Consider the following 15,396-nt stretch of genomic DNA (forward strand, 5'->3'; position numbering starts at 1 on the left):
GAAAGAGATCAGTTCATGTTTCTTCCCTGAATCCAAATTATTCTCACAGCTCAAGAAGAGTCAGTGCTGATAATGCCCTAACAACCCCTAGCACCAACAGATATGACCTCAGGTGTAGTGATAAGAATATATAATTCTGCATTGCCTGAACTCATCTGTTTCTCTTGGACAGTTCTGATGCTCTGAGCTTGGTGCCACATTGAAAAATAGAAACCTTAAGCTTTAGAAGAGATTCGAAATATGCCAGGTCACACAATAATAATGCAGCACTAATGGTAAATTAGGAGTTGAAGATGCATTTTGAATTACTGAGGAGGGAAATTTGCAAGAAAGAAACCATTATTTCAAAGTTTAACATGGATGACACGTTGGGAATAAAAATTACGTATTTGATTTCTTAATTTGTTCATGTTATTACATATTCTGAAACTATTCTACTGATTAGAAAATAGAATAAATAAGCTTTTTTTTCTGCAGGAGAATAAGTCCCTGGCTCTGGAGTCAAAAGCAGGACTTCCAGTTGACTTCAGAAGAACATGAGCTACGATCCTGCATGGAAGCATTCAGGACTTCAGTATCACAGGCTGCCTTCCACAATCACCTCCCAGCAGATGACAATTATATCAAATTCCCAACCAAATACTTCATCATTATACAGCAGACAGAAGAACAATTACCATTTCTCATTTAGAAACAATAACTCTTTAAGTTGCACATATTTAGTTATTTTTAATTAAAATCAATTACAGTTTAAATACATGTTCATTCTTTCTCTAGGGAAGGCAATCACAACTGTGATTTAGAGCCTAGATGGGAAACAGTAAGATGGAGAATACCCCTTTTATTTTAAATAATCCCTCATATATAAATTATTTGCCCCTACAGAGCAATTAGTATAGCAGCTGAATATTTTTCTTTCCAGACCAAGGATGGCAGGAAGCAGACAAGGCAAAAATTTATTTCTGTTTTGTTAAGAGCATCCTTATTTAAATCCTGAAACGCTATTACATTTTAAAAAATTTTTTTTTCTAATCTTAAAAAAACTAAAATGATCTCTTCAGAGTATATAAATCCTCTAAGGCAGAGAGAAGTTGTGGGAAGCCATTCCCTCATGAGTTGCAGGCAAGCACTCAGAGATTTCTTGCATAGGGAATGCTGCAGCCCTCTGGTGCAATAATTGGATACAGGATGACACAGACACAGTGGCTGAAATCATGGCAGCTGCAGAAGGGCTGTGAAGATGATCTCTGCCTGCCCCTGGGCAGCTGGACTTTAGGCATGTTCTGCAAGAGGCCTCGGCGTTCCAGCTGTGCCGTGTTAGCACAAACTGGCTTCTGGAATGCATAGCCAGCCACACTTTCCCATGCCTGGTCCTAGACAAGGGATGGAAAGCCGTATAAAAGACTTCTGAATTTACATTTGACTGTTACTTTGGAACTTCAACAGTGAGTCAGTGAGTGAGTGAGTGAGTGAGTGAGTGAGTGAGTGAGTGAGTGAGTGAGTGAGTGAGTGAGTGAGTAAAAGACAGATCCCAAGTCTCAAAATAAATTGGGATAGAATACCTTTAAAAAGTGAGTTTCCTGATTTTCACTCTGGCAATACTTCTTCTCAGCATTATGTTAAATAAAACTGCCTGTAGAAGGAAGTGAATGACTAGCAGGTGACCTTTCCTTTTTCACACCATAAATCTGATATAAAAGGCTTCCCCTTGATTTCAATCAGCCTTGGGAAAGATACCTGTTCGGCAATCTTTGGAGCCAGATTTGTAGCCCTTAATTCCCACTGTCACCACTAAGTTTCATCTGCATGAACAAGTTTAAGAACATCAAGATCTGAGCCCTTATGCACCCACTCAGATTTAGGAACACAAACACACCCACAGGCCCAGATACTTAAAGTGGGATATTAATTCTCCAGAGGCAGGTTCCTATCATGGGATTTATGTCGCCCTCCCTAGTGAGGGCAGTATAATCTATGCAGCTCACTAGCAGCAAGTAAGATCCCTTTAACAGTGTTTTCTCAATTCACCACTGCCCTGCTGGTTCCTGTGTGTGTCAGTTGTTCCTCCTACCTGGATTTCCAGTCTGCTCTTCTGCAGATGACATTAGCTCCAAGGGACACAGCACTCCAAAGAAAGCAGAAAAATGTAATTCCTAGAGAAATTCCCAGAAGCTTACCTGGATACTAATCAAATGGAGTAGGAGTTCTCTAGCACATGTACTGGAAGAATTTCTGTCTCTATAACTTGGGTTTTGACATAAGCCTCAGAAAAAGATACATGCTGTCTCTGTATGGAAATCCTCTGTGACACCACCAGACATGTTACAAAAACATGCTGAATAACAACTAAATTCAGCTTAAGAGAAAAAGATAATTGGCATGATCATTTCCACAGACATGCTGAAAAAAAAGACTATTTGCAGCTTGGTTTTTACATGAGAAATCAAGATAATACTTTAAGGAGGCAATTACTGTAGCATTTCACATACAGTAACCTACATATAAAAAGCATTAGTATTATAGATTATGCCCAGCTCTGCTTTTACATGACAGTGATTATTTTCCTTGGGCTTCTTATTATAGAATACTATTACACCTTTTGGTTTATACTCTTTTAACTTGTTCCCGAGTACACATCTTTAAGGGATTATAGCAAGGAGAGTTTTGCTTAATAGTGTCTCATTCTCAGTAGCAATAGTTACACCTAATTAAAGGATCAATGAGACCAAGACTTTGTTCTTGCTCTTAAATAAAAATTAGGTTTTGCAGACAGTGCAAATAAATTCAAATTACTGTAACCTGAGGTACTTGTTACAAGCAATACCAAAACCAAAAAAACCAAAACCAAAACCCACAAGCAAAGGCATATAAACATAGATTTTATTTACACACTATTTTACTGCATATAAAGAAAAGGATAGGGGGAAAAATACAAAGACAGTGCTAACCACAGTGAATATTTTCCACCATTTTATTTACCCTGAGATTCTTGAAGTTAAACTTCCTGTCCATATTGGGTGGCTGTATCAGCTGGAGGGAAGCTGGAATTGGGACAGCCCTGGTGATTCATGTTTTGGACCAGGGATATTTCAGTTTTGTAACTTCTAGAGTTCACAGGTTCATTTACTGTACAACTCCTGTTTGTTAGCTCCTCCACAGAAGTAGGACATGCAGACTAATCACCGTTATCAACAAGCACTAATGGTAAATAATTCTTTCATCCCACATAAAGCAAACACTGAAAAGAGACAGTCATTTATAATAGTGGTCTGGCTAGATGCTTCAGGTCAGCTGGCAGGTAAATTATTATAAATTCCAAAGAGGAATTAGAAATTCTTCTATTCCATTTAGCCTATAAGGATGGTAATTAGAGTTATTAATATTACTTGCTTTTCAACTCTGTTGACCAATGCAGTCCCAAACCTAGTTGCCAAGAGAGGATATTATTAATACTTGGAAAATATTCTATTGGAATCAGTGGTAACAAAAAAATAGCATTAGAAAGCAAAATAGCACAGAAAAGGGAAGAGTTTCAAAAACTCAAAACTTCTGCAACACAATACACTTTTTCTGACAGGATATACAGTTAGTTACAGATACGTCTTTCAAGTATTTTGCAGATTAACAAATTAAAATTGAAACCAGAAATCAACAGTTCAAGAACATCAGCAGATGCCAGAAATAACGTTTAGGAGCTAGATGTCTTTAATAGATGGCTGCTATATCTTAAATATAAAACACCAAAAAAATTACAAATCTGATTGTTTAAATACCTCAATACGTTTTGAACTTTAGCCACCAAAAATTTTGACTCATTTCCACCCATCTTAATGGATAAACAGTAAAGTGAAAAAGATTCTCTATACAGAAAAGAAACTCCAAATATTCTATTACCATCTGCACAGCTAATTGAATGAACCATTCACAAAGCGTGTATGTGGTTTAGAGTGCTTCTTCCCAAAGCAAAATCTAGAAACTACAGCTGACTGATGTGACCATGGTTAAATAGGTTTTAACTAGTGGGAGCACCATTCTAAGAAATTGCAGCTTGTTTTTGTATGAGTTTAGGTGTTGATAAGGATGCACAGAAGTCCCAAAAGGACATGGAGAGTTAAATGTTCAACAAGAACAAATATGGGAAGTCCACTGTCTGGGAGTTTATGGGTTTATGGAAGTATTAAGAACCCAGTAGGCTAGAAAAAGACTAAATCCAATATAAATTTGGACTGCAACAATTACTACATATTTATTTATTTATATATTTATTTATATATTTATATTTATTTTTATATCTATAATTATGTTTATATCTATATCTATATCTATATCTATATCTATATCTATATCTATATCTATCTATATTTATATTTGTATGCATATATGTATAGTATATATACTATATACTATACAATTACTATGTATATTCCAGTGTACTATCTATATAATATGTATCTATATACACTATATATATACAAATAATACATATATATATTACTGTATATATATATTTTCATGTTGAATCTGCATTTTCAATTAATTTTCTCATTTTTGTACAGGTTTCCTTCACATTTTATGGGGTGTTCTGTGGTGTTGGAGGGTTTTTTCCTAGGATTAAATACACAAAAGTTAAATCAAAAATGAATGAGTTGCTTTTGTTTCATACCTTTTATTATTTTTATGTAATCCTGTTTGTGAACACTCTGATTTCTGCATAAGTTCACAAAATAGCAACTTGTTGTTCTGAAATGGGATACTCTTGATCTGAAACAAGAATATTAATCCTCAGCCTTGCATCAAACAATGACAAGTTTGCAACAGATTTCCTTCTCTCAGCTCCATTATGAGAGTAACAAACGTGCTCTTGCTCATTAACTTGAATAATATATCAAACAGAAGGCCTTTAATTGTTTATTTTGCTAGCTGCAAGAGAGGCTGCAGAATTATGGGGGGAAAATGCAAGAAGCAATTTCAGCTCCCTTTTTTCTTTGCTGTTTCTTTCCTCTGCTTTACAATTTTGCCTATACCAATCCTTTCTCCCCCAAAATTTTAGAGAAACATCTCTCTGCCCTCTCTCCTCAGAACTACTTAAGCATTTAGGAGCACAAGGGGCAAAACCCAGCTACTATAAAAACCTCTATTTAAAGCTTGATTGTGGTGCCTTCTTTTACAAGCAATAAAACAAACAATTTCATTATATTGATACAACAACTTACAGAAGTATCAAAATAGACAAAACGTAATATCAAGGGAGACAGAACTCGCCACCTACTCAGGACTCTCCAAGCAAATCAAATAGAGATCTAAAAACCTTCCCACAATGGTAGATGGCAAAAATTAGCATCTCATCTGATACCAGTAAAAAAACAAAACCAGCAGCCGTAAAAAATTGTTCATTTCTTCCTTCTGGTTGCAACAGTGGGAGCAGTTCTGGTCCTAAAAGATATTTCCCAAGCCATAGACAAAATCTTTAATTGAGGCTGCAACAGAACGTTTATCTTTTGACTTATATTTCCACTCTCAACCACTAGCTGTATTTTACTCTGAGTCTCAACTTTTTGTTCATTTTGTTTCCAATTTGTTTAACAAACAGACATCAAAACAAGGAAAGATTTCAAAAGGATTACAAAATCCACTTTCAGTTTCTTACAAAGTGGTATCTGAATTACTCTCAGTCAGGCAATGGGCATGAAATATTTTCAGGGCATAGTAGAGCTAATATTCCTAAACTAGTCCCAAGAGAGGTAAACCCCAGAGGTCAAATTCTTCTTTAAGATAAAAGTGCGAAACTCTCACTGAAACATATGTGAAAATCCCATATATAAATCTGTCCAAGGACAGAATCTGAAGAATTTCCAAGATTAAACTCTTGGCATAAGCACAAGAAAACTGGTTCTTTAAGTGGAGATCTTTTAGCACATTTTTTTTCTTTCCTCTGAAGTAATACTCAGCATTAATGAAGATAACAAAATAAGCAAAATATAAATGCAATAGGTTTCAATATTTGTGTGGCAGCAGAGGGGTGGAGATAATTTGCATCAAATTTAAAATATTAAATTAATAATAAAAAATAAATATAGGTTTGAAAAAGCATTTGCCAGATCCATTTATTTTAAGCAGAAGAACCAAGCCTTGTTTCTCAGCTCTTTCTCTTCTCATAGAGACCATTGATGCTGAGTAAGAACACCTGATAAAATGCCCTGGAGAAGCTTTACAACTCAACTGGCACTTACACAGCAGATAAGTCTCACTGATATCAGAGTAATCTTTCCACAAGGATGAACAGCTCTTGAACAATCTCTCCAGGGAAAAACATTAGACACAAACAGACTTTCTCCATCACCAGACATGATATTCAGTTCATATGTAATATACCTTGTGTAATGATACACAGGAGCTAATACACAGATTTTTTTATATGCTTTAACATCAGCAAATAATATAAACTGATCATTTCTAATGGTTAAAAAATATATGATGGAATGTGTTTTTAGAATGTAGGCCTCAGATGCTCACCTCATCATCACAGTCAAACATCTGAAACACTTTGATCTTGTTTACAGAAGTTCTATATGTTTGGAATGCCATTTTCTTATTTCCACCTTTTTCATTACTTAGTTGTTAACTGCACCAGAGAGCAATTCCTCCTGCTATATTACTCAGCACAATGAAATTATTGGGTTTTTTACTCATCTAAATCTAAATGTAAAAATTAAATTTGAAAGGTTTTAGACAAAAATCAGTTTTTCCAGTTCCCAAATCCTGCGTACTTGTTCATGGTGTTTACTCACCTTCACTTACTCCACAGGCTTCTAAACTTGGGTATCTGAACTAGTCATCCCTACTTTCTCAGTAACCAGTGACAGATAATCCAGCAACTACAGAGGGGGGTTTGTTCTGTGTAAGTGTCCGCTTGGAGTAGGATGAATCATTAGATGATTGTGTTGACATGAACTTAGACTAAATGCCAAATTATTGAATTTATATACTCACATTGGATTAATCCTTTTCTCTGTGCTCATCTCCTTGCACTATATTAGCAAAAGCAAACAAATACACACTATACACAGAGCAATTCCTTCCTTCCTGAGCATTGCTGTATTCATGAGCAGTAATTAGCTACAATTCTTTGCTCTATCTGTATGAAAATATAAAAATGATGCCATCTTTTCACAGGTAAAAAACCGCAGACAAAAAAGTCAAAATGATCCAATAAGCTCACTTGAGAGATTTAAATCAAACTTTTTTTCTTCTCTTGCTCCCTTTTTCTTGGTGGTGTGTTTGCTCATTTGTTTGGAGGGTTGTTTGGTTTTGGCTTTTTCCCTCAGTGTTCAAAACCAACTAAGGTGAGAGCAGTCAGCTTTTCTTCTGTTTCCAGAAGTAACAATTCCACACTGGCATGAATCTGGATCCAAAGTCCTTTGTAGGTATCCACAGTGTGTGAGAAAAATGGGATTTTCCTCAGATGGAATGATTACTCTGCCTCTACCAGAGACGTTCTTATTCTCTGGCTGCAAGGCTATGCCCATTTTCCTCTGTATCCCCCGGCCCTATTTGTTGCAATACATGAAGCACAGATGCTACAGGCAGCAGGCACACAAACCTGGTTCACCCTCAGAGAAGACACCTTTGGCAGTCAGCAAGGCCTGAGTCACACTGTCCTGTCCTGTCTCACCTCTTCTGTGTCTGCCATTAAAGTCTGCAGAATAACAGTTTCAGGAATGGACAAAAGTAGGAGCACATGCAGTGTTTAGACTCCAGAGTTTCAGGCACCTCTATTTTTGACTTTACAGTCTCAGTGCTCTTTTCACACATTTTTTTTTAATGAAGCATCTGCTATTTTAATCTATATCAGCATTAATACTGAGGCCACAATTAGGATTTGGCCTTTTGGAATCACAGCATATATACAATCACATATACCTGTCCAGCTGAGCTAACACCAGAAGTGCTGATGATGGCAAACTGAATATATTGATTAACCATTAATAAATGGGTATGACACACAGCTTAACCAGTGGGTTTCAAGCCTGTTCACTGACCATAGGAAAGGTAGAGGTTACCAAATCTGGTTTCCATGACAGGTTCTGGATAGGGAATATTCTAAAATTGCTTTTTCTATTTATTTCTCCCCAGAATCCTGTCTCTACTCTTTCCATCTGCTTAGGTGTCTGCCTTCTGCCTGCACATCCTCATTTGTAGCCTCTACTTCTGCTCATACAAAGGTCTCCAGTGCCCCTCCTTATCTTTTTTCTCCTCCTCCTCCCCAGTCTTGCACTGCAGATGGTCCCTTCTTGTTGTGGGGGGGATGTTTGAAGTGATGGCATTTGTCTTCCCAAGTCACTGTTACATGTGGTGGAGTCCTGCTTTCCTGGCTGAGCACTGCTGTGGGAAGTGGTGAATAAATTGTCTTGCTTTGCTTGCATGTGCTACTTTTCCTTTCCCTATTAAATCAACCTTATCTTGACCCATAAGTTCTCTACCTTTTATCTTTCCAGCTCTCTCCCCAATCCCAATGGTAGGGGAGTGGACAAGGGACTACATGCGGCTTGGTTGGTGACTGCAGATGAACTGCAAGTATAGCTTATCTCTGACTTCTTTAAAAGATGCCAGAATTCTATAACTGCATTTGATTTGATACATCTCAGGCTTTGAAATCTTCTTAAGAAGCAGAATACAGATGAAAATGAAAAGTAAATTGATGTGAAAATTAAGAGCTAGTCAACATTTTTGTGATACAGTTAACGGTTAGTGAACCCAACAATTAAACATTTAACTGCCAGGCAGCAAATAAATACTACTAACCAGTCTAAAACAGACTATTTGAGTGTTTTAGAGCCCAAGATGTGTTGAGTCAAGGCCTGCCAACCTGAGTAACTGTTTACTTATTAGGAAGCTGGCAATTGTTTTTTTGAAATGATAATGAAACAGAAATAAGAAAGTGAATAATGCAGACACAGAGGAAATGGTTAGAGAAAGCAGTTTCCCCATAATACAAGCTGCTACTGCTCTGACACTCCAGAAATATATGAGGAGATACCTGAAAGTCAGTGGACTTACCAATTTAAAACTCATAGGAAGCCCCAAACAGGACTATCAGCTGTAGAAATTTCTAGAACAAAGTAAAGAAAAGGAAAAGAAATATGGCAAATCAGAGAAACAACAGGCTTCAGAAAAGAGTTTGGAAGTCAAGAGTGTAGCCTATTGTTTAACTAAACTCTGTTTTGAAAAGAGAAAAACTGGAAAATATGACATCATTTTATAAAAAAATTATATCCCAGACACTACAGAGCAGTAAGTTTGATTGTCCAAGTGGGAAGATTGGTTGAAACAAAATCAGTGGCTGAAGGAATAAATAAAATACATACTATTTCATAAAGGAGTCATAATTCCCAAAGCTATTGAAAAAGTCAATTTGTAGGGAGGTAAGACAACTTTGTTGATAGAAAATACCTGAGGTTTTTTTAAGGTCTTTCACCAAATGCTTTTGAATTAACTAAATTGGTCTAGATTAAAAGATAAGGCCCTCTCATTGATAAATAATAGTTGTAGGAGAGTAAACAAAAACTAGAAATAAATGTTCAGTTTCAGAATTTCATGAGGTGAACCAGTCAAAGGCTTACCAACAATGAAACATGGACCTGTGCTGAGATACATATTATTAAATATACAAAAGTGAGGTTAAAGACAATAGGATGGAGGAGAAAAGATGAAAAATAAAATTTGCTGACACAGATACAGAATAGTAAAATCTGAAATTAAAAATCCATTGTATTGACTAATTGAGTCTTAAAATGTCAGATGAAGCTAGGTCTTAATAAACACAGTTATGCACATAGGAAGAAAATATCTAACTATAAACAAGGAGAGAGTTTCTATTTGTTCTTAGGCAATTGCTAGAAGAACTTGAAGTCGTGGTCTCAAAACATAGATCCTGAAGTTACTGTGCTTATTTGTGCATATCCTGTGCTCAATGAATATCATTAATATAGAGAATGAAACTGAGAACAACAGTCATCATGTCATTATGACAATTTGTAAACACCTGTCAAACCCACATGCTGGATGCTGTGTGTAATATCCAAAAGAACAAACCAGAAAAAACAGAGAATTGCAAATATGATCAAAGTACTCATTTTTTTCCTATCTAGGAAAGAGTACTTAGCAGACTTTTCAGCTTGGAAAAGATTTAACTTTGTCTACAAAATCATTGAGAGAATAGATAATGTGAATAAAAAATATTCATCCTCTATATCTCATTATGGAAGGACAAGGGGCCGTTCAGAGAAATTAACAGGTAGCAAAAGGAATTTTTTTTTTATAACATGCACATTTCAGCTATAGAATTCATTCCCACAGTAAATAAAAAACTAAACAAGCTCAGAAATTATAACCATGAGTAACTTTACACATTTGGCCATTGTAAATGGAAGTATCCATGGCGTATCTGTCTGATTCCCAAAAGATGGACCAGCAGCTGGATTCATTGGGTCCCTTCCTTTTCCCCTACAATCCATTTTCATTTCTCCTGTCAGAAGCAATTCTAGCAATACAGCCTGTAGAAAGTGGTGCTGCTGGCCCAATGCAGGTGATCCACAGGGAGGACTAGTAAAAGGCAAACAGTGTTGCCCATCCATCTGTCTTGCTCTCGAAGAGCCCATCACAGTCTTTCTACTTTAGAGGACTTTATTTTTGCCCAATTTACACTCTTCTATTACCATTCCCTCTTGATGTTATTAAAAACTAAATTTATTTCAATGCCAGAGCAATTCACTGTTAAGCAATGAGAAGAATTCTGAGCCTTCTTGCTGTACCCTGTACTGCACAGGCACTCTGTCAGATCCTAGGGAATTCTATAAGTTGTCAAATTGTTAATACAAATGACCTGTGACAGCTGGACAAAGGAAATAAATCACATGCAAATATAGCACATGCTTACATATATATATATATTCATAGTATTTACCAGTCTTTAATTACAGACTTGAAAATATTCATTATTTCCTGAAAAATAATTATTTCCAAAAATATGTACTGGTACAGGACAAAGGAATCAGAACAAAGAAATGAAAATAAACTCTAGGCCTACAGGAAGAAGAAAGCAGAGGAAAACAAAACAAAACAGAAGGAGAACAAAGATTAACTCAAGCCAAAAGAAAAGAAAAAGAAAGGAAGGAAAAAACTAACAAAGAGTAAGAAAATAAAGCAAATAAATTACAAACAGAAATATTAAAAAGCAGAGAAGCGAGTAAGGAATATTTGTCAGGTTTTTGTTCTACTTTTACAAGAATGGAAACACAATAATTTGAAAGATAAAATGGTTTGGAGTGTCTTTTTTTTGTTTTTGTTTAAATTTTGATAATATGTTTCTGATTCCTTACTAAGAGCCACAGGAAAATTGTGGAAATCAGAATCACAGAAGAGTTTGTGTAGGAAGTGACCTTTAAAAGTCATCCAGTCCAATTCCCAAGCAACCAGCAGGGACATCTTCAACTAAATCAGGTTGCTCAGAGTCCCATCCAACCTGGACTTGAATGTTTCAGGTGTGGGGCATCTACAAAATAGCAATGCTCTGGAACAGAGTAATTTCCTTTAGCCAAACACAGAGAGTTTTCCCCCACTTACCCCACCACCCTCACACATCGACTTCTCTCTTTGGAAAGGAGGTTTTCTGTTACGTTCAAATAATGTGCTAGAGCCTATTTTTTCACTATGGTGTGATTAAATAAATAACATGGAGCACTGTGCAAGTTCACTTCCCAAATATTCAGGACCGGAGACAGTCCAGTGAAGGTGCAGCCTGAGACATAGAGCTTGGAACAACTTGTCACTTTGTGACAATCCAGTTTCTTCACACATTTTTCCAAATGTAAAATGGAACTGACTAGATGAGAAGTCTGGGCATGTCAGAGAATACTCAGGGTGTATAGAAATAATGTGAATAGGCTGGGTGAGAAGTATATTCCTTTTGATTGTTGCTTCTTTCTTTTTAATGTTCTCAGAAAACGGCTGTATCTTTCAGAGTCTCTCAAGGATTTTTAGATAAAAAGAGAGGTTTTATCTTTGCATGTCTATAAGCAATGAAAAACTCCAGAGACTGAAACCTACAGGCAATTCAAATAAACTAAATCCGATCAAGGTAATATCAATGCCAGAATTAGAAGAAAACCCAGAGAGAATATCAATAACAACATTAAAACAGCAGGTTTCAACTGGAATCAATAGGCAGTATAAACAGAAAAAATTAAGTCACAAAGTGATAGTAGATAAAAGCTCCCCACTCATTAAAATTCTGTTTGTCTTTGTGTCTTTTTATCAATGTACCTATATATCTATGCAAGTGTATCAAAGTTTATAATGTAAAAGAATGATGAAATAATCTAATTAATTTCCGGTGTCATTTCACATATTTCTTTCAAGTTAAAACTGCAATATTAATAATGGTTTGCAATTTAATAAAATATCTCTATGTCCTATTAACTTCTATATCTGCTTGTTATAAAGCCCTTTTTTATCAAATAGCTAAACTTCAAAAGATTTCTGCTTTGATCTGAAATGAAAAAATGAGGTTCATTCCATTTGTACAGAATAACCTCACTATATTTTACAGAAAGACAGTTGTCTGTTACTGCCTTTCTGCTTCAAAATGCATTGTAACTTGGGCAAGCAAGAAGAAAAAGTATGAGAGAGAAGGCTGAGCTTTATGAAGGCACATTATAATGTGGTTGGGGCTGTGTCAAAATTTATGATGGTTGCAGCAAGTGAGATATTCTTCCTACTTGAAAAACAATAAAAGTTTCAGGAATGAAATGTGTAGGTGTTTAAAAGTGGGTTTAATGCTCTGGGGGTTAGCTTTCATGGTTTATTTTTACTTTCAGAATTGAGATTTTAACAATATGTTAATCACTCTTGATTTTCCAATAGCTTTTTCTTCCCCACAGGATAAAAAAAAATACTTGATAGCTACGGTAAGGGAGAAATATTCTAAATTTAAGCTCTGTATGGAATTTATATCCCGAGTCAACATTTCAGAAGATACCAGCCCAGGTATCCAGAGGGCAAATTAACAATCTTTGCATGACCAAAACACTGATTGATATCATTAAAATTTTGATCCAAAAAGGAACTCAGGACTGGGTCTAACTTAAACCATGGCTGACACTCACATGATTCCTGGATGACAAAGAAAAAAAGCCATATTTTATATATTGCTCAACCTAGAGCCTTTGTAAAGAAATACCATGAACCATAGTAAACATTACGACTTCAATCAGAACACCTTTCTGTCAGAACACCCTTTTTAGTGGATCCTTTAAACATCATTGGTGACTGAATTGGAAGTTTAGGAAAAGGCAATAAAGCTGATCATGGCTATTTTGTAATATGGCAGGTAGTGTGAAAAGGTTGGTGAGGACTAGAGTAAAGGTGTTTCTTGCCAGCTTATCATCCCATAAGGGCCCTTGTGCTGGAGTTCACAGGTATCCTTCACTGACAAAGAACAGAAGGGATCTGTACTACCCAGCTCAGGTCTGCAGCTGTGTCAGTAAAGGCAATTTATCCACTAGTGCCCATCTGCATTTCCTCTCCATAGCTTCTATCCCCCTTATCCACAACCACACGACCTCAGATCACCCTCATCCTCTACTTTCCATGTAATTAATGCATACTCTAATAGCTATACTCCCCTCCAAGGAACTTCTCTGAGACAGCACTTCCTATTCTTTCACAGCCCTGTGTCTACCCCTGCTTGCATCACTAGCCCAGATGCACATGGAGTTATTTATATCAAGTACTGACTGCCTCTCAAGCCCTTGTCTGCTTCCAAAATACTTGGTATACCAGATTTGCTAAAGGAAAAAGTGGCTCAGTACAATTTTCCCTGAAGAATGCGTACAGGATTGGTTTTGAAGGAATTTGGCAATGAGGGAGACATGATGGCTGCTATATAAGAATCTAGAAAGTTCCCATTCCAGTTTTCATAATCTTTTTATCCTTCTCTGTTCAACAATGCAACAGTGAACAAGAACATGGACCAACCCTCCAAATCAACTCTTGTTAGCAATTCTTAGAAATTGCATGTCACAAGGGGGCTGGAATATACAATTGAATTTATGGCTGATTTAAACTTCTGGTTTTGTAGTTAACAGTGGTTTAAAGTTAATTGATATAGATTTATTAATTAACTGTCCAGAGGGAGTTTTATAGCTGATGCTGTTGTTTTCCCTGGAAATAGTCTATTGTACAAAAGTAAAAGAAAAAGGATCAGCTACACAAAAGTGATGCTGTTATCAGTTTGTCTACTTGTTTTATCTCATATGAGAATAAGCACTAGCATTCTGAGTCAGATATTCTCATTAATGTGATTCCCGTTGTGAAAATACACAAGCTATCAACACTTCTAAAACTCTCTTTGTTTATATCACAATCCTGGTCTTAAGAGTTCCAGCCCCACAAAACTTGTGAATGTTCTTACTGAGTATTACTTGCCTAAAAACAGGGAAGGAGCTGCAAAAAGGTCTGAGGTACCTATTTGATTTTGTGTACTTCCCCCAGAGTCAAGATCCTCAGAACCTCTGCTACCTCCATCCTAACCTAGAGGTACCTAAAGGTCCCATATGTCTAAATTTCTATTTTCTTTTTTTGGCAGATCCAGGCTGATAAGTACTTTTGGAAAATGCCCTCTGAATCAAATCCTACACAAAACAAGGTGCAGGGAACTAAGACCTCTTTCACACAAAGATTAGTTTCATTTGAAGTTTTACAGTAATTTAAGAGAAAAAATGCCACCCAAAAATATGCAGCTTTGGATTTGATATCAGGAAAATTTCATTACGTTGAGGACAGTGAAGCTGGGGAGCCAGTTACCCAAAACCATGTGCAGTCTCCATCTTAGAAAATTTCAAGAGCCAACTGCATAAAGCCCTGTGCATTCCTGTTTGATCCCATAGCTGAACATGCTTTGAACAGGAAGTTGGACCAGGGACTTCTACAGCCTATGTTATCCTGCATTTGTATATATTATATGCAGTGCTTCTTAATAATTGCTTGGTTTCAGCTCCTACAGGATTCTCAAATGTGCTTTGCATCAGGAAGCTGGAATCAGCAAGGGACAAGTTTGGGGCCTGCTGCCCCTTTGAGAATTCATTTGACTCTAAAAATTATCAATTGAATATTGGTGACAGAGAATTTCTTAGAAATGGAGCAGCAATCTCTGCATGCAGTCCTTCTGCATGGACCACACTAACATGAAGTGCCCTACTGACCAGTATTGGATACCCTCTAACCACAGTCAGCTATGGTTAAAAGGTTTCTGATTATTTCCCACAATATAAAACAAAATTTTGAACTTTTCTCTTGGTTCAGATAATATTTAAGTCCATGTGAAATGCTTACTCAGCT

This window comes from Catharus ustulatus, chromosome 1 (assembly GCF_009819885.2).
Source record: "Catharus ustulatus isolate bCatUst1 chromosome 1, bCatUst1.pri.v2, whole genome shotgun sequence".
NCBI classification, from domain to species: domain Eukaryota; kingdom Metazoa; phylum Chordata; class Aves; order Passeriformes; family Turdidae; genus Catharus; species Catharus ustulatus.